The 20,637-nt window shown below is 40.1% G+C and overlaps 1 protein-coding gene across 1 annotated transcript in view; it reads left to right on the top strand.

Moving 5' to 3' along the window:
- The window catches only part of KCNU1 (potassium calcium-activated channel subfamily U member 1), a 162,537-nt gene that overhangs the window by 117,220 nt on the left and 24,680 nt on the right, over positions 1-20,637 (top strand). The window lies entirely within an intron of this gene.

Raw genomic sequence — 20,637 nt, forward strand, 5'->3', positions numbered from 1 at the left:
CTTTCACAAAACAGAAGCAGAGTGTATACTTCCTAACTCAAGGCCAGCATTACCCTAATACCAAAACCAGGTATAAATATTATAAGAAAGGAAAACTATACATCCGTGTCTCACAGGAATGTAATGCAAAAATTTTCAAGCAAAAGACAATTCAAATACAACAATGTATAAAAAAATTATAAACCACAACCATGTAGGATCTATTCCAGCTATGCAAGTCTGGCTCAGCATTGAAAATCAACCAATGTAATCACCTACATCAAAAGACTAAAGACGAAAAAATCATATGATCATTTCAATCAATGCACAAAAAGCATTTAACAACATATAACACTCACTCATGATAAAATTTTTTAAAATCTCAGTAAACTAGGAAAAGAGAGGAACTTCCCCAACTTGATAAAAAATATCTACAAAAAACCTACAGGTAACATCATACCTGATGGTCAGAAACTGGATGCTTCCCCCTTAAGAAAAAAATCTAATCATAAAACGAAGAAAAGTAATAGTAAAATTACAGGATAAATCAATTAAAATGAAAACAGAGAAAAGAGAAAATCAACAAGCTCAAAAGTAGTTCTTTGAGACTATCAATGCAATTCATAAACTTCTAGTTCTAGGAATAAGGCAAGGATATACCCTTTCCTCATTCTGAATTAATGGCATAGAATGTGCTAGTAAGTGAAATAAGACAAGAAAAGGAAAACAAAAATTACACAGATTGGGAAGGAAGAAATTATCTTTCTTCACAGATGACACCATTGCCTCTACAAAAATCCTAGAGATTCTATGGAAATATACCTTCAACTGTTAAGTGATTATAGCAAAGCCACAGGATACAAGAGTCAATTGTTTTTCTTATACCAGCCACAAACAACTGGAGTTTAAAATTTTAAAAATACTGCTTACAGTAGCACCAGAATATTATGTATAAATCTCACGAAATGTATAGATAGATAGATCTGTACACACACAAAAAAAACTGATGAAAGAAATTAAAGAATAAATAAATGCAGATATATCCTGTATTCATAGGTTGGAAGATGCATGATATTAAGATGTCACTGTAAGTCCTTTCCAACTTGATCTATGGATTCAACACAACCCCAATCAAAACTCCAGTAACTTGTTTTGTAGATATTGACAAACTGATTCTAAAGTTTATTTGAAAAGATAAAAAATCTAGAATAGCCAAAAAAAGAACAAAGTTGGAGGACTCACACTCCCCAGTTGCAAGATTTACTATGCCTTCATTAATCAAGACATAATGGTATCGATAAAAGGACAGACACATCAATAGTGGAAGAAATAACAAAGTTCAAAAATAGGACCCCACAAATACAGTAAGTTCCCTACGTACAAATGAGTTCCGTTCTGAGAGTGAGTTCGTAAGTCTGATTTGTTCGTTAAGTTCAACAAAGTTAGCCTAGGTACCCAAATAACGCAGTCGGCTGTATAGTACTGTTTATAATAGGTTTATAATATTTTTCACACAAATAATACATGAAAAAAACACAAAAAATAAAAAAAAACGCTTTTAATCTTATAATACAGTACCTTGAAAAGTACAGTAGTACAACAGCTGGCATATAGGGGCTGGCATCGAGTGAACAAGCAAGAAGAGTTACTGATTGGAGTGGGGAGAGGAGGTGGGAGATGGTAGAGCTGAAGGATCATCAGCAATAGGAGATGGAGGGCAAGCTGCAATGTCATTCACGCCTGACATTGATGGAACGCACATTCGCATCTTTGAAAGTTTGCAACTTGAAGCTTCATATGTAGGGGACTTACTGTATGATCAACTGATGTCTGAGAAAGGAGCAAAGGCAATTCAATGGAAAAAGGATAGTCTTTTCAAGGAGAGATAATGGAACCACTGTATATCCATATGCAAAAAAAAAAAAGAAAAGAAAAAGAAAACTCCAATAAAAAAAAAACAAAAACCCAAAACAAACAAAAGAAACAACCTAGATGTAAACATTACACCTTTAACAAAAACTGACTCCAAATGGATTATATATCTACATGTAAAAATGCAAAAGTACAAAACTTCTAGAAGACCGGCTATGTGAACTTGGGTTTGTGGATGAGTACAATTCAGAAAAATATATTGTAATTTCAATAAGTTAGAATTGATTAAAATCAAGAGCATCAGCCTTTGAAAGACACTGTTAAGAAAATGAAAAGATAAGCTACAGATTGGGAGCCAATATTTGCAAAACACATACCTGATAGAGGACTTGTGTCCAAAATAAACAAAGAACTCTTAAAACTCAATAAGATTCTTAAGGAACTCCATACTGTTCTCTATAGTGGCTGCAACAATTTACATTCCTACCAACAGCGTAGGAGGGTTCCCTTTTCTCCACACCCTCTCTAGCATTTGCTGTTTGTGAATTTTTTGATAATGGCCATTCTGATAGGTGTGAAGTGATAATCTCATATTTTTGATTTGCATTTCTCTAATAATTAGCGATGTTGAACATCTTTTCATGTGCCTCTTGGCCATCTGTATGTCTTCTTTGGAGAAATGTCTATTTAGGTCTTCTGCCCATTTTTTTGATTTGGTTATTCGTTTTGATGATAAGTTGAATAAGCTGTTTGTAAATTTTGGAGACCAATCCCTTGTTGGTCACATCACTTGCAAATAGTTTCTCCCATTCTGTGCATTGTCTTTTTGTTTTGTTTATGACATCCCTTCCTGTGCAAAAGCTTTTAAATTTAATTAGGTCGCATTTGTCTATTTTTATTTCCATTACTCTGGGATGGAAAAAGATATTGCACTGATTTATGTCTGAGGGTGTTCTGCCTATGTTTTCCTGTAAGAGTCTGGTCTCACACTTAGGTCTTTAATCCATTTTGAGTTTATTTTTGTGTATGCTGTTAAAGAATGTTCTAATTTCATTTTTTTACATATAGCTGTCCAGTTTTCCCAGCAACATTTATTGAAGAGACTCTCTTTTCTCCACTGTATAGTCTTGCCTCCTTTGTCATAGATTAATTGACCATAGGTGCACAGGTTTATTTCTGGGCTTTCTGTCCTGTTCCATTGATCTATATTTCTTTTTTTGTGCCAGTACCATACTGTTTTGATGACAATAGCTTATAAAAATAGAGCTACCATATGATCCTGCAATCCCACTCCTGGGCATATACCCAGAGAAAAGCATGTTCTGAAAGGATACATGCACCCCAGTGTTCATTGCAGCACTGTTTACAATAGCCAGGACATGGAAGCAACCCAAGTGTCCATCGACAGAAGAATGGATAAAGAAGATGTGCTACATACATACAATAGAATATTAATTCAGCCATGAAGAACAATGAAATAATGCCATTTGCAGCAACGTGGATGGACCTAGAGATTGTCATACTGAGTGAAGTAAGTCAGACAGAGAAAGAGAAATATCGTATGATATCACTTATATGTAGAATCTAAAAAAAAAAGATACAAGTGAACTTATTTACAAAACAGAAACAGACTCACAGACATAGACTAGGAACTTATAGTTACCAGTGGGGAAGGGTGGTGGGGAGGGATAGTTAGGAATTTTGGGATTGACATGTTAAAACAAAAAACAAACAAAAAACATTATTTGAGGGAAAAAAACTCAACAGGAAAACAATTCAGTTAAAACATGGACAAAATCACTGAAAGAACACCTCTCCAAAGAAGATGTACAGGTAGAAAATAAACATATGAAAAAGATGCTTAAGTCATTTGTCATCACAGAGTTGCAAATTGAAACAATAGTGAAGTACCACTCCCCACCTATTCATTTAGCAAAAATTCAGTGAAACTGACAATATAAATTGCTCCCAAGGATGCATAGCAACAGGAACTCTCACTCATTGATGGTGGGAATGCAAAACGGCACAGTCACTTTGGAAGACAGTTTGGAGGTTTCTTAATGAAACTAAACATAGTCTTACCATAAAGTCCAGTAACTGGGCTCCGAGGTGTTTACCCAACTTCTTTGAAAACTTATGTCCACACAAAAACCTTCACGTGAACGTTATAGCAGCTTATTCAGAATCACCTAAAAACTGCAAGCAACCAAGATGTCCTTTAGTAGCTGCATTGATAACAAACTGTGCTTTATCCACAGAACGGAATTGTATTCAGCAATGTTTAAAAAAAAAAAAACTGAGCTATCAAGTCACAAAAAAGACATGAATGAATCTTAAATTTTGTCTGTTTCTAAGAAGTCAGTCTGAAAAAGCTACATACGGTATGATTCAAATTATATTACATTCTGGAAAAGGCCAAACTATAATGATAGTGAGAACAAAAGCCATTACCTATCCATCAGAACTCAGGCTAAATCGTTGTGTATAAAGAAGATCAAATTAGTGTCTATTTTGAAACATAGTGTTACATCCCATTTGTTCTCCCATGAATTCATTATACCACAGAAATACATTTTTTCAAGGAATTTCCACTACTTTTATCTTTCTAAGCATTGATATCAATGTTTAAATTGGAGAAGTTGGCCATGTTTTCTTGCTTTCAAGCCCTTTCATAGGATGGTTTTTTCTATTGGTTATTTGCCACACATTAGAGTCTGGTTTTCAGCTTGATAGGTTTTGATTCGCCCTCTAGGAAAAGATGTGTAGGAACCAAGCAGTCGCATGTTACTTTACAATAAAACCACATAAGAATGTAAATGCTCAGGTTGGCATGGCCGGTTCACCTCCTCCTCATTGACAGAGCAACGCCAGGATCTTAATCAAGTTACCTAGCTTCTCCTCATCTGAGAACAAGGTAATTGCAGAGCTGCTGTGAGGATTAGCAGGAATAACCGTGAAGCGGTGAGCGTTGTGCCTTCCAGGTGTGCTCATTCGATACATGGCATCTATGATAAAGCAGGCTCTCATCTGCCATTGCCTGAGGAATGTGAAGTTAGAGCAGAGTGACTTGGTTGAAGGACTCTTAGACTCACCGCAGCTTGTTGCGTTTACTTGTCAGGATCAGAGCTACCTTCCCAACCTGTTGCCACATGAGTTTGAGCCCAAGAACAAGAGAAACTTTTCCTATGGGAAGAGGTCAGATAGGTGATGTTGGCTCCAGTTACTCTTTTCATTTCCTAGATCAAAGGGAGTTTACTTAGAGAACATTTCTTAGAAAATAATATTTAAGTTCATTACTAAATCACTATCATTTTCAACCTGCTCTCCTGAACCTTTTTTTCCCCGAGGAATCTGAGAACTCTAGGTAATTCCTTGGTTTGCTCTCATGTGTATGCCATGGTACTCATCAAGTGGATTTTATTATTTTAAAATTCACCTGTTATTTCCCAGTTTGTGGGGGACAGGGGCACATCTTGCCATAATTAGCATGTACCTACAGGTAGATGGTGAATCTTTCTAAAATCATGGAAGGTGTAAACTATAAGGAAGCTTAATTTTGTTTTTGATTTTGAATTTCCTGATAGTAGGAGAGATGGCCTGGACTTATTATAACTTAAATCAGTAACATAGGGTGCGTGGGCTTAGTTGTTCTGCGGCATGTGGAATCTTCCCAGACCAGGGATCAAACCTGTGTCCCCTGCATTGGCAGGCGGATTCTTAACCACTGTGCCACCAGGAAAGTCACCCTCAATAGCTTCTTATAGTCTATAAATCTCAGTGTCATATGAGATGCTCATAATAGTTGCAAGATATTTTCAAATTCAGTGAGTCAAAAATCTTGGAATGAATCATTCTGGGTAGCCTTGACTAGAACTTATCTAAGCATCATTATTGTTTACATAATTTTAGATGGAAATAATCCTAGGAACATAGTAGGCCCTTTTCCTGATTCTTTATGGAAGAAAAGGACTGACTATAATTAAACTTCTTCTAGATTATTCAGTTATCATTATGAATGGCAGTAATTACATGTGTTATAGCACACAGTACAGTTACAGTTAATTGAATTGGAGGAGAATTTGACCCTACGGGAAGACAAAGAATACCTCGCTTTGTCCCTTCTGTGACTACTTTGTTGTTTTTTCAATGAAAACTTATTAAGGTATAATTTACCTACTATACTATTCACCCTTTACAACTCAGTACAGTGGTTTTTAGTACAGTCACACAATCGTGCAGCTGGCATGTCTACATTCAGAACAGGTTCATCACTCCCAGAAAAAAACTTGGTACCGTTCACCCCTTCCCACATCCTCTGAAATCACTCATCTGCTTTCTGTCTTTATGGGTTTTTCCCATTCTAAATATCTCTAAAAATTGAATTATGTAGTATAAGACCTTTTGTGTCTGACATCTTTTATTTAGCATCATGATTTTAGGTTTATCCATGGCTAGTCTTCATTCCTTCTTAGGACTGAATAATATTCCATTGTATCAGCACACTACACCTTGTTTATCCATTCATGAGTTAATAAACATTTGGTTGTTTCTCTCTTTGGCTATTATGAATAACGCTGCAATGGACATTCATGTGCAGGTTTTTGTATGGTTGCCTGTTTTCAATTCTCTTCGATGTATAGCCAGGAATAGGATTGTTAGGTTTTGTGATAACTCTATTCATAGCGTTTTGAAGAGCTGCCCAGTTATTTTGCAAGGCTGATGCACCATTTTGCAATTATACCAGCAATGTGTACGGGGTCCGGTATCTTTCCATCCTGTCTGACACTTGTTATTGTCTGTCTTTTTAATTACAGCCATTCTAGTGGGTGTGGAGTGATACCTCATTGTGATTTTTATTTGAATTTCCCTGATGCCTAATGATGAGAATCTTTTTATGTGCTTATTGGTTCTTTGTGTGACTCTCTAGCCTTTTACCTGTTTTTTTTAATTGGGTTGTCTTTGTTGTTGAATTTTAAGAGATATTTATTTTTCCTGAACAAGTTTTTTACCAGATGTATTATTTGCAGATATTTTCTTACATTCCATGAGCTGTCTTTTCATGTTCTTGATGGAGTCCTTTGAACCACAAAGGTTTTTAATTTTGATGGCATCAAAATGGTCTGTTTTTTATTTTATTGCCTGTATTCTTTGGCGTTATATCTCAGAAAATGTTGCCTAAGCCATGGTTTTGAAGATTTATACCTGTTTTCTTCTAAGAGTTTAATACTTTTAGTTTTTACATTTAAGTCTTTGATCGTTTAAGTTAATTTTTATAAAAGGTGTAAGGTGAGGGTCCAACTTCTTTCTTTTCCATGCGGATATTCAGTTTTTCCAGCAGTATCTGTTAGAAATACTATTCTTTTCCCCACTGAATTATTGTGGCACCTTTGTTAAGAATTAATTGACCATTAAAATAAGAGTTTATGTCTGGCCTCAATTCTGTTCCATTGATCTATGTATCTATCTTTATGCAAGTAACACACTGTCTTGATTAATGCAATTTACAGTAAGTTACAAAATCAGGAAGTGTGATTCCCCAACTTTGTTCTTTGCCTAGATTGTTTGGTTTTTCTAGGTCCCTTTAATTTCCATATTAATTTTAGAATCAGTTTATCAAGTTCTGCTAAAAAAAAAATACAGCTAACTTACAGATTGAGTTGAAACTTCAGATCAGTTTGGACAGTATTGCCATTTAAATGATACTTAAAAGCCTTGAACCAATAAGTCTCTCTGCCAAGGGGCTCTGTGTGCATGTTGGGGAATGCCCTCAACACTCTAGCAGGTTACATCTCTGCCTTAGCCTTTACTTCCTTCTTGTGCAGAGTCTTGAAGTCACCCAGATGTGAGGGATTAAGGATGTTTCAGGTGTTTTCTGGGTATTATGTGCACAGCCTTGCGCATGGGTGTGGTTTTCTTTTAGATTCCTAGAATGAATAAGTAAAAGCTTAGCAAACCCCCCACCCCCCTGGGCTTCTCATTCTCCAGCTTTTCTTTGTAAGGGTTTTGATTAGCCTTTTGTTTGCTATACTGTTATCTCTGCCTCCTGTATCTGCAATTTTAAACAACTGCTCCTCATCTTTTTTTTTGTTTTTTTTTTGAAAATTCCCCAGGGGAACCAGCTAGTCCCACTGAGGAAGCTCTGAGTCAGGTCAAATAAAGACAAGTCCTGTGATTGAGTGTTTCCAGGGAGTTGCCATAAGGCTAAATAATGCCATTTTGTGTGAATAGGGCTTTGGGGGAAGTTCAGATCCATTCTTCCCTCTCTAGTGGATGCTAGCCTGAGGGTTTTCATGGCTACTGTGATTATGAGGCTTTCGGACTTCAAGGCTACTGTAGAGCTGGGGAGAGGGGGATGGAAATAGGCAAGTTAAAAATGCAACAAAACTTACTGTTCTTATCAAGATTCTGTCATTTTTCTTGAACACTTCTCAGATTGCTTCAGGCATCTGGCTATTTTCCAGAGTTCTGAAATAGTTGATTTTGAGAATTTTTGTCAGTATTCGCATTGCTTTTATGAAAGAGTGGAGTTTTAGAGGTCCTTACTGCCATCTGGAAGTGCTTTTCTCCGTGGCCACTTTTTCTAGTTTTGTTTTTATCTCTCTATTAAAATTTCAATGATCACTTAAGCTGATATAAAACCGTCTCTTTGCAGCAACTCCTCTCTTCAAGTATAATTTGCCACTTTTAATCTGCAAATCAAAAAACTAAGCATGTTAGAATTGTAGATAACACATGCAAAAATTTACCATTAAATGCCACATGGACTTTGTGATATTATTAGTCTACGCAAATGTTATTTTAAAATGATGTCAGGGTGTGTTCTAGATCAGGGGCTAGAAAATTACAGCCTGCAGGTCAAATCCCCAGCCCACCACTTGTTTTTGTATAATGGCTTGCAATGGCAAAGCTGTTTAATTTGCAGTGACAGTAAAACTGTGCTCAATGAATGAGATATATGTTGACAGTATCAGATTAGGCACTTATCACATATTCCTAATTCAAAAGCACTTGTTAATGACAATTAAAAAAATTTAAAAGACTGTCTCATCACAACAGAATTTGCAAACAAAGTTTGTAAGTAGCTCATTTGGTAGCCAAGCAAGGGAAGTCATTTACTGATGGTGAGCCAATTATATTGTTTGACTGCAGCAGCCAACAAGTGTGTCCAGAGAAAATAAAATTGTTTATTACTATTAATCTTTCAGCAAAAATGGTTGTGTGAATAGTTGACATTAGAGGCCATATCAGTAGTCATTTTAAAAATGAGGTAAATGATTTAGAGTGGTTTCTCTTAGGTCATTATGGGTCGATAAATGTTACTGATACTGTTTTTTGGGGTTTTTTTGTTTGCTTTTAAACAGAGTAAATATATTCTTTTTTAACTTTATTTATTTTATTATTTATGGCTGCGTTGGGTCTTCATTGCTGCACACGATCTTTCTCTAGTTGCGAGAAGCAGGGGCTACTTTTCGTTGCGGTTCTCGGGTGGGCTTCTCTTGTTAGGGAGCACGGGCTCTAGGCAGGCGGGCTTCAGTAGTTGCAGCCCGTGGCTCAGTATTTGTGGCCCACGGGCTTAGTTGCTCCGCGGCATGTGGGATCTTCCCAGCCCAGGGATTGAACCCATGACCCGTGCATTGGCAGGCAGATTCTTAACCAGTGCGCCACCAGGGAAGTCCCACTGATACTGTTTAATTGTTGTTTATTAAAGAAGCCAATGGTGAATTTGAAGTAACTGAGAAATTAGCCTCTGTGAATAGTCTGCATGGTACAAGTACCATGCAAAAACATATTCAGAAAAGGTGAGACAACACCAATTCATTACAGTATGAAGTAGAATCTACTAAAACGTATTACAACTGATAGCGGTAAAAATATATGTGGACTTGAAGTTCATAGTTAGGCCAATTTACAAAACTTGTGAAATGCAGGGTGTGTACCAACTCTGTATATTCATTATATATATGAATATAACGTATGTATTCTTCATCAACTGGTATCTTAATTTTTAATTTATCCTGAGTTATTGGGCCAATAGCATTGGCAGTGAACTTCATTTGCTCTTAAGGACTTCACCATTGTTAGTTCTGTGAATTTTTGTCGGAAATAGAAGCTGAATATCCTGACTTGTCCTATCACAAAGCTGTATAAGACCTAGAGGTAAAGATTTATTGTCATTTTTTGAACTCTGGGTCAGGACTGAAATTTTCTGAATGAGCACTGCCCTTGATCACTTTTATTGAACACTAAATTGCTTCAAAACTTAGCATTCACTGAAAGTTTGATTGTTTTTCTTAATGGAATCAACATAAAATTAAATGACAAAAGAGCTTATATATGAAACTCATTCTATGATAAAGTCACTAAAATGACAATTATTGTTCTTTGAATCACGACTAATGTCATGTTCCTTTATACATTGCCCATGATGTCAGAAGTTAAAACAAAAGGTGTGATCACTGGTTCCACACATATTTCCAGTGGGTATATTTTCCAGTCTTAGTTCCAGTAGTGTATGTTTGTTTGTTTGTTTGGACTTTGATGCAAGTGCAAAGGAAATTTCTGTATTTTTTAAAAATAAATTTATTTATTTATTTTTGGCTGCCTTGGGTCTTTGCACTGCATGGATTTTCTCTGTTACAGCAAGTGGGGGCTACTCTTTGTTGCAGTGCAGGGGCTTCTCATTGCAGTGGCATCTCTTGTTGCAGAGAATGGGCTATAGGCACTCGGGCTTCAGTAGTTGTGGCACGTGGGCTCAGTAGTTGTAGCTCACAGGCTCTAGAGTGCAGGCTCAGTAGTTGTGCTGCATGGGCTTAGTTGCTCCATGGCATGTGGAATCTTCCTGGACCAGGGCTCGAACCCATGTCTTCTGCATTGGCAGGCAGATTCTTAACCACTGTGCCAGCAGGGAAGTCCCAAAATTTCTGTATTTTAAGTTCATTTAACTGTGGCCAGTTGAGGAGTTTCTACCCATCCTTCCATTGCAAGTCTTTACTCTGCCATATAATGACATGCTAAAAGCAGATATCGAGAGAAGGGCCTAATAATGTCTTCTAAGTGATGAATATTCTCAATTAGGATCATATGCTCATGGAGTACTATCTAGCAGTACCTATCTGTGTGAAAAAACATTTCCAAAGATGATAAATCTTTGAATTAAATCTCATTAACATTAACATGTGAACATTTGCAATTGATTTTGATGATAAGAACACTAACTTTGAATGCCAATGAAGCAAAATATCTTGGAGAATTTTTTTGTTTCATTAGTAGATCTGTAATACAGAAATTATATTTATTATGATAATTATTTTTTGAATAGCATCAATGAGCAATTGTGAAAATTTATATTTGGTCTTGTTATATACCTACATAATATCAATTGTGTCTCTTGGCCTGCAAAGCTTAACACGTTTACTATCTGGCCCTTCACAGAAAAAACTTTTTGATCCTGTTCTAGGTTGACCTGTATTGCATCAGATGTCTGGAAATTACAGGCAAAGATTAACTTTAGGATAAGTTTGCAAAGACATTAATTCTCATCCCAAGCATTTAATTAAAAGTTTTGAGTTTAGTTTAAAATGGTGTTGAACAGCTTGGAAAAGTAGACCTGAATAAAGAGTCGTCATAAAGTGCAATTGACTCTTCAATTGTATGATCTCAATTTCCCACTGAAACCAAAAAATAATATAGAAGATTCGAATAAAATAATCTTCAAGACACCTGAAATTTGGTGTGGTTTTGTTAGACTTTTGCCCTAGAATCCTAAGTAAAAGAGAATGGGTTGCTGGCAGATGGTCAAATTGAATAGGTTGGGAGACGATTTCACAGAAGATGTAGTTTTTTTATTCTTTCACAGAGTAATAAGAGCTCACGCATAACTTGGAATCTTTTTCCATGGAAATTTTGGTATGGAAGAGAAAGAGATGTTAGGAAAGAATTGCATTCCCACAAAATAGTCCAGAAATGACCCACCAGGAAGTTAAATATTACTTATATTTGTATTAGGTATCTGTATAATTCTAAACAGATGCCAGTTTAATTTATAAAAGCCAGAGCTTCTTAGTTGAAAACCTTGAAAATGGATTAAGTTGAGTCGTGCATTTGGTCTACAGGGGCAATGAAGCCCTCTTCATGCCTGCTGGATGGCTTAGTGGTGGACCATGGGGTGATATTGTCCATACTGTGAGACAGAGCAAGAAAGACGCAGGTCACAGCTCACTTACCAGCATACACCATGGTTCCGTGGGACAGGAGACGTTTAGGTGTGTGTATGCTTGGTGGTGATTTTTATTAGAGGAAATTAGAGGAAAGTTCCCCAAAGGTTTGTAGAATCTCTCTCTCTCCCTCTCTCCATCCTATAAATGGCTGTACCCAAGTAGACAGTTTTGGGAAGGCAATACGTGACTCCACAAAGATTCCTTCTGGACCTTAAGCATTAGGGGGAAGTGGTGGGGCATCCAGATTTTTTTTTTTAATTTTATGTATTTATTTATTTAATTTGTATTTTATTTTTTATTTTTGGCCACATCGGGTCTTCACTGAGGCACTCAAGATCTTTCGTTGAGGCCCCCAGGCTCTTTGCTGCAGTGGGTGGGCTTCTCTCCAGTTGTGGCGTGTGGGTTTTCTCTTCTCTAGCTGTGGTGCACAGGCTCCAGAACATGTGGGCTCTGTAGTTTGCGGCACTCGGGCTCTCTCGTTAAGGTGTGCGGGCTCAGTAGTTGTGGCGAGCGGGTTTAGTTGCTCTTTGGCATGTGGGATCTTTGCTCTCTGACCAGGGTTCAAACTCGCGTCCCCTGCATTGCAGGGCAGCTTCTTTACCACTGGACCACCAGGGAAGTCCTCCCAGGTGGTTTCTTGATGCAAGAGGCCTCAGTTTCAAGAAATCCAGAAATGAATGTCATCTGTGTAGTCACACATAGGAAAAGTCAAGTACTTGATGTGCTGCAGAAACTCAATCTCAAATTAGAGATGAGCGAAGCAGTATGAGCGTCCTTCTCCTTTCCCGTTGTTCTCATTCATCTTCAATTTAAAGACCTGAAACACAGGGGACGTCTCAGTAACAGTGCTTGAGACCTTCCTTCCCTGTTCAGGCCCTCTCGCCCTGTGACTCCTATCTCCCCTCTAAAAACCCGGACTCTTCTTTCATCCCTAAAAACAGCCCAACTTTAATCACTTCTGCCTGTTACAGAACACTAACCACAACCGTTTCCCTGCCACCAGAGACCACTAATTCTAACTTTTCACCTTTAATCAAGGCAGGGCACTTTTTAAAAATAGCCATCCTGTAGCACGTAGCGGAGGAGGAGGCTCTGTGTCACGACTGATTGCAAGTGGCCTCCATCTGCATTATCTCCGTTGCTTCTTGACAGGTCATGGGTGCGAAGGACAATGTTATAGCACCCAGGATGCCTTTATTCCACAGGCTTCCCTCCAGAGGTGGCTTCCAGATGTGGAGAAATTCTTAAAGTCTGTGGCCCTGGACACATTGTTCGCTCCTCCCAGAGTTTCCAAAAATCTATAATCACCAGCACGCTAATAGTCTGTCTCCATTTCAACCTTCAGCCACAGGGATTTCAGAGAAATTAAGGAATGTGGATAAGAAGACTTCACAAATATCACCCCATTTCCAGGAAAAAAAATCCAGTAGTATCTACGTATCCTGGAATTATTTTATTTCCTCTACACAGTTTGTGTAGCTTTCAGTTTGATACCCTTCCCTCTCTCTCTCTCTCTCACACACACATGCACACATACACACACACACACACAAGCACACCCACACCCGTAACATTTTGATGGATACGATTTTTCCCAGTCCTAATGTCCTGGTGGCGGGGGAGGTATCATTATTAGTAATTGTCAGGGCCAAGCCTCCCACCCCACTGCCTAGGGAAAGCATTTTTGTCACCCTAATCTCTGACTCAGGCTCAATCCCTTAAAAACCTTCGAAAGTATATCAATACAATGAAAAAGGAACTAATCTTCCAACATCTCGAATTCCTGTTTCCCACTTCCATATCTCCCCACAAAACATAAAAGTCTTTTGCCTGAAATTTGCATTTGCCTCACATAACGTGTTTTTTAAGATCAAAAGTATCAGAATAACTGACCTAATAGTTCAGTTCCTAATCCATTGAACTAGGAAGATTGTATCCCAGACTGTCTAAGGGGGAAAATATTTCTCATTGAGATAAACTTTTGTGTTTACTGTGTCGTTTGATATTTAGAAAGGGTTGCAAAGAACGCCTGAAAATACAACCTCATGCTGGAAAGACTGGCTGAGGAAATCATTCCCAGGAGAGGTGAGGCTTGCCCTGCGCCTCAGGCTTCCCTGTCCAGGGCACAAACGCCAGCCTTTATTAAAGGTAGCCGCCGCTCCAGGTCATGCCTCATTTGTCCTCACGTTGTAGGAAATCCCAAATACAATATCCATAAAATGTAAAGGGATTTAAATGGGGGTCCATCCGGGGAATGGGTGAGGAAGAGGGAATTTGTCTTTTTTTTATCTTTCCCCTCCATCTCCTGTCTGGTAACAAATGTAGGTTCTCAGATGCCTCCACGAATGCTTTCACAGAATACGCCCGGCAGAGGATCTGTCAGTTTACACTCGTCAGAAATAAAGCACAACGTAGCAGAGAGATGCTCACATGTGAGCTCCGATGTGAGTTTATCTAATGGAAACACCCGCTCCTGCTTGCCCTCACCTGGGACAGGGCCATTCTGACCTCGGGTCTAACTTCTAAGGCAAGAGAGTGGAAAAAATGTCTTTGCAGAGATTTCAAATGGTAAACGTGGAAAACAGAGGCCATGGATTTGATAGGCTCCATCTGGAAAGCAGCATTTAAAGGCAAACAGAGTGCTGGACTCACACACTAACATGATTTAGTTTCTGTTAGAACACAGTTTACATTCTCCTGCGTAGACTGAAATAAGATTACATTGAATACAATGATGTCCTGAAGTTTAACACCTCTCTTTTTAAAAACATCATTTTCAGATTTTTAAAAAATTATACCACTCAAGTTAATATTTCCTCAATGCCTTCATGACGATTTTGTATATTCCAGGAATTGGGAGACAGGAACAAGGGGGGATTTGGAAGATACTATCTACTGGGAACTTCTTGTCTTAAAACATCCAGGGCTCCAGCCACCCAACTGTCTTTCCTTCCGTTGAACATCAGCCAGGCTTACCTATAAATGCAGAGATGTGGAACGTGTTCTGAGCATAGCATTTCAAGACTTTGCTCTTCCTCCCCCTTCTTCCTCGCTCTCTGGGAGCTTTTCAGATTAGCAGAGAAAAATATCCCCATTCTGGCAGTCGAGTGACCAGTGTTAGTACTGAAGTCTCCTGTCCAAGACACCAGAGTCTTAAGCCACCCCGAAGAGTCAGTCACCCTAGCTGCCCCACAGTGGATTTCTTTTTATTATTATTATTAATTTTTATTGGAGTATAGTTGATTTACTATGTTGTGTTCATTTCTGCTGTACAGCAAAGTGAATCAGTTATACATATACCTATATCCACTCTTTTTTTAGATTCTATTTCCATATAGATTCTGTTTCCATATAGGCCATTACAGAGTATTGAGTGCAGTTCCCTGCCCTCTACAGTAGGTCCTTATTAGTTACCTATTTTATACATAGTAGTGTGTATATGTCAGTCCCAATCTCCCAATTAATCCCTCCCGCTCCCGGGTTTCTTATTCCCCTCCTGCTCTAAGGTTTCCCACGTGACAACCAAGAGGGCTTGGGGCTTTGGCGATAACCAGCCTGCTCAGTGTACATCACGCCCATGAGGTTTTGGGGACAGGTTTTCTCACTTTTTACCCAGTAAAGCAGCCTCAGCAAGGAGGTTCAGTGACGCTGGGGAGGGAGGTGGTACAGAGCCTGGCGCACACTTTCCCCTTCTCACTGAAAAGGATGTGCTCACAGAGGCCTTTCTCACAGGGAAAGTGGGTTGTGCCCTTCCCCCTCCTGAGCTCCTTGCACGCTTGCTTGGTCCTGAAGGCTCCTCAGCGCCCACAGGAACCCTTCTCTGCTTGCCCAGACCCAGGTTCCTGGGTGAATGGAGTGCAAAAAATTATCCACACTGTTACGCCTTAAGCTTCCCTCCAAGGTAAAGATAATGCTTTGAAATGAGTAAATGGCAACCAGGGGAAACCCAGAAAAATGAAATCATAATGTGACCATAAAGGCTCATATTCTGAAGTTTGACACACGTGTGTATGTACAGAGGTGTACGTATATGTGTGTGAGTTTGAGAGAGGGGTGGGGGGACACAGAGATTATGCGACGTGCCCTCACATGCCCAGATGTTAGGTGATTTCCTCTTTCCCAGAGCACAAAAGGTGGTCGTCAGAATTGACGATAAATGACATTTCCAGGTTAAGTAAGAACTACATGGCCCTGTCGCTGCGCCTGTGCAAAGTCCTTGGGGAGAAGGCAGCTGTCACCTGCAGGATACAGAACCCTCAGCAGCACCAAAGGCATCCTGGGACTGAGGGTTTTCCCTCCATCTTTGGTGGGAACGTGACCACTGCTTTCAAGAGGCAGTGGCGATAGATTTTTCCAAAGATTGAACCAAGAAGGGCACTGAACCTCCGGGACACAGGGACACATCCCCCTTCTCCTCCCAACACTTGGCCAACAGACTTGTCCTTCTCCCTGTGCTAGGACTTGATGAAACGTGTTGTTTGTATTCCACTCAAGTCTTCAGCAAAAAAACATATTGTTCCGCATTCAGGCCAGAAAACTCTCTCCTAAGAATTTACGAGCCACCTGTGGAGTTTTAAAGAGGTTTCAGATGGAGCGGTCACACGCCAGGATTTCCTGACACAGCCAAAAATGAGGCCTGCAAAAACAAAACAAAACAAAAGGAACTGTAAGTGCTTTTTGCACTTTCTAATAGGTATTGTGAACCATGGAGGGTCTCCTCTATTGGTGGGTCATTTTCAAGAATAATCTGAGTCAAGTCTGTTTGTTGGAGGAAATAAGGAAGCAGACTTCCACTCTTGGAAGTCATGCTTCCTGACCTGGCACTGAAACCTAACCCCACCTTCCTAATAGCAGTTTCCCTCCTTGGCCGGATCTCTGTCTCATCAGGCACCACCATTGGAAACCAAAGGCACGTGGTCCCTTGTTTATATTCTCCTTTGAGTGATAGGATTCATAGAAGATAAGTTGCTATAGGCACAGGAGGAATAGAAGTTCTCTTCAGGATGCTTCCAGAAAGCAGAGAGGAAAGAGCTTGCCTTCTTTAGCTGGGATATGTCCAAGCTTGTGCTCGCAAGACATTTGCTTCATGAATATCAAAGCAGCCTGAAGAAAGGCAGTTGTCAGCAAAGAAAGCTGGTGGCTTCCTTCACATACCGCCCTGCACATCCACAGGTGAGAGGCTGCAACACCGTCCTCACCCAGCACACAGCCTACCTGCTTCCAAAGGTGGGAGGCAAGACCTGACTGTCAGGACATTTCACCATTCAATGCCTCCTGGGTTTTCCCAGGTGGAAGGTACCGCATTTTGCTCTGACAGTACGAAGCCGACCTTGTGACCCGTGAACCAACCCCACCCTCATCCCAAACAGGCCTGGCTGAGGGTGCTCTTCAGCTAACCACCCCCTCCCAGACCACCCTCGATTCTTGCCAGGCTCTCTGACACAGAAACCACCCCCACCTGAGAGACTTCTCCCTGCGGTTAGGACATGGCTTTTCTTCTTTGCCCTGAATAACTTGGATGGTGCCCTGTGGCTACCTTTCCCTCCAATAGAATCAGCCTTTATGTTACAATCCTTGTTTCCAAGTTCTAAGCTGCTAGTGCTGCACATTCTCACAGATGATTTATTAGTCTCTTTAGGGAAATCTATTTCTGCAAGGATCATGTCATTTGCAAGGCATGTGGCAGAAGGGAGCTTCAGTTAAGGGGTGGTGAACTGAATCGCATCAGGTTTTGCTTTGGCAAGGACACCAGATGGATGCCTTTATGATGAAGTGAGTCTCCTCCAGCCTTGCCTTTAATGCAGGTCTCCAACAGGTGTTTCCTCTAAGGCATATCTGTTTTCCATAACATCAGAATGAAGAAAGATGTTGTCTGTGACAGCTTGTGTACATAGATCATGCTTTTTATTATGATAGAAAAGTGTACAGTGATGTATTTGCTACTCCGAGTCAAGTTAAAATGTGCTTGGGAGAAGATCATCTTCCATTTGCCAAAAGGGCCTTTCATTTCCAGATGAAGGACTGTTTATTCATTATGGGGGGGGGGGGCGCGGTGGAGGGAGAGGAAGAATTAGAGGAAGTGGCAAAAAAGCTGAAGAAAGTGACCAGAAGAAAAGTGGGGGCAGTTGTTGTAGATTTGGGTGATGAGAGCAGAGAGCAGGGAGCCACCTCTTGAAGATAACTTGGATACATGTTATCAACATCTGAGGAACCGTGTCTAGGAAACTCCAAGTGGAAAGAAAAGAAGGTTCTATGAATGAGTAACACAGCCAGTTCTCCGAATCCTGATAAAAATCAAAACCAGACTTGCGTCTTTGGTGTCTTCCCCCTAACAAGCTTGGCACGAAGCCATCGCCATGGACCTGTCTGGCCATCACCATCACATCACCGTCACCCTGTGTGGCTCTTAGGCTTCTGGGTTGGGACTCATGACTTACGGATATTTAAGTCACCAGAAGCCATGTTAATTTGAATGAATAACGTAACTCATTTTGCTTAAGCTGACCTTGAGGCTCCTAACATCTTCTGGCTAGGTAGATGACTAGACTCCACTACGTTTGTAGGCAGGTCTTAAATGCAGAGGAAAATAAAGGATTGCACCTAGTCCTTGTCTGATCCCACTAGCAATTAGCCTCTCTACTTCTTCAAACCCTTCTCCGGTGCCTCAAGCCTCCCACCCCAGCTTCTCTGTCTCGGTCCCCTTTCTATCCTATTACTGTAGGTCTGACATGTCAGTCTAAGTTTAAGTTCCTTTGTCTGAAAAATTGTGATTTAAGATAGCAGTTGAGAAACTAACCTGGTTAAATCGAGCAAAATTCCTTGTTATTATGTTGTTATCATGTTGGAGTCTGAGTCGTTGAACCAGGTGTTGAATAACAAGTTGTATTAATTCACAGGGAAAACCCCTAACCCTTCAGCACAAAGAGCAATAGGTCATATTACTCCCAGGATGTAGAGTAAAATCTCACAGGAGAACGCTGTCATAAGCCACTGGTTCCCGGGGCTAAACCTATAGTGTGACATAGTGCAGTACATCGGAAAAGGCGTTTCAAGGCATAGTCACAGATGTTTTTAAATAAGTAAGTGCCTAAGTAAATAGTAAAAAGTTTTTGTAATCAAAGAAGTGTGTGAAACACTGGATTAAACAAATTTTAAGGACATCTCTTTTGAAAGACCTTTCAGAACTTTTCATATGCTAAGGTGGGGGATGAATTTCCAAGAAGGGATACTTCTCTCAAAATGTATTTGCCTACAGAAAACATTTCCTTGAGACTCCTCCAGTTGCTAACATTACGAAACATGTATTTTGGAAAAGGTGTTTGTGTGGGGATAGGACAGACTAATGCTGTGATAGCAACTGTGAGATCTCAGTGGCTTATACAACAATGGTGTATCTCTTGTTCATGTTACATGTCCAACACCGGTCAAGGAGGCCAGGACTCAGCTCCACAGTCACTCATGTAGTTAGGCTGGTCATCTCTGCAGCAGGTTAGGAGGGAGCCTGGAGAATCACATGAGGATTTCTCCCGACATCAGCCATCACTTCTCACATGTCATTGGCCAGAACGAGTCATGTGACCCCACCTAACCCACCCATCTGCTAAGGCAGGGGAGGAGACTAGGACACTGTGAGCACCAGTAATCTCAACCTCAGCCTGATATCCGCATGTCATCTTTACAGCCTGTTAGCTCTTTGACTTTTATCCATAAACTAACAGGTGTTCGTTCTTCAAAGTCTCTTAAAGAGACAGAAATGCTCACCGGATATTTCAGATGCTTCCCTGTAAAGTCAGCAGGAGCCATGGGACCCAGTCTGGACAATGAAATGTCAGGAGCAGTGACTTGCTGATTTGAGCCAAGGAAGTGTAATCCTTGGGCTCAACTCTCTCACCTCCCTCTCTTCGCTTGCCTTAATGACCAAGGGGGATGCGTGTTCCAGGGGCTGCGCCCTGAAGACGGTAGAGCCTCTGTGCCCCTAAGACTCTGAGTGTCTGAGTGGAGTGGAGACACCTGCTCACCTCAGTAAAATACATAGTGTGGGTGAGAAAAAGAACCTGTATTGGGTTAAGCCCGTGGGGTTTTGAGGTTATTTCTGCAGCCCATGCCTGGACTCTCTCGACTTGAACAGGTCCTTTCTAACCCAAACGTCTCTGTGATTCTTGGAGGCTTTGCTTTCTTCTCTCACAAACACATACATATTCCTTGGGATGGGGGTGGGATTTTTCAAAAGCTCCTCCAACCCTTTTGGTGACTGAATACACGACATGACAAGCATTGTGCCTGACTGCAGTGTGTGGTGATCCCATGGAGGGCTCTGCCAAGACTTAGACCAAGGCTTGAGCAACTTTTTAGTCAAATGAAGGGCAGTGATGGAAGCTGTACAGGATGCAAAATGCATTTAGTAAGGATGTTTCAGAAGAGACCCATAAGAAAAGATATGGAAAGGAGACGAGAGGAAAGCAGGCTGAGGAGAGAGACATACCGCTGGTGATTCCATCTCACGGCCTTTTAAGTTCTGTCTTCAGGTGCGCAAAACACCTTTCGTGATTTCTCCCAAGTAGCAGTAGCA

The sequence above is a fragment of the Hippopotamus amphibius genome, chromosome 10 (assembly GCF_030028045.1).
Source record: "Hippopotamus amphibius kiboko isolate mHipAmp2 chromosome 10, mHipAmp2.hap2, whole genome shotgun sequence".
Classification (NCBI taxonomy): domain Eukaryota; kingdom Metazoa; phylum Chordata; class Mammalia; order Artiodactyla; family Hippopotamidae; genus Hippopotamus; species Hippopotamus amphibius.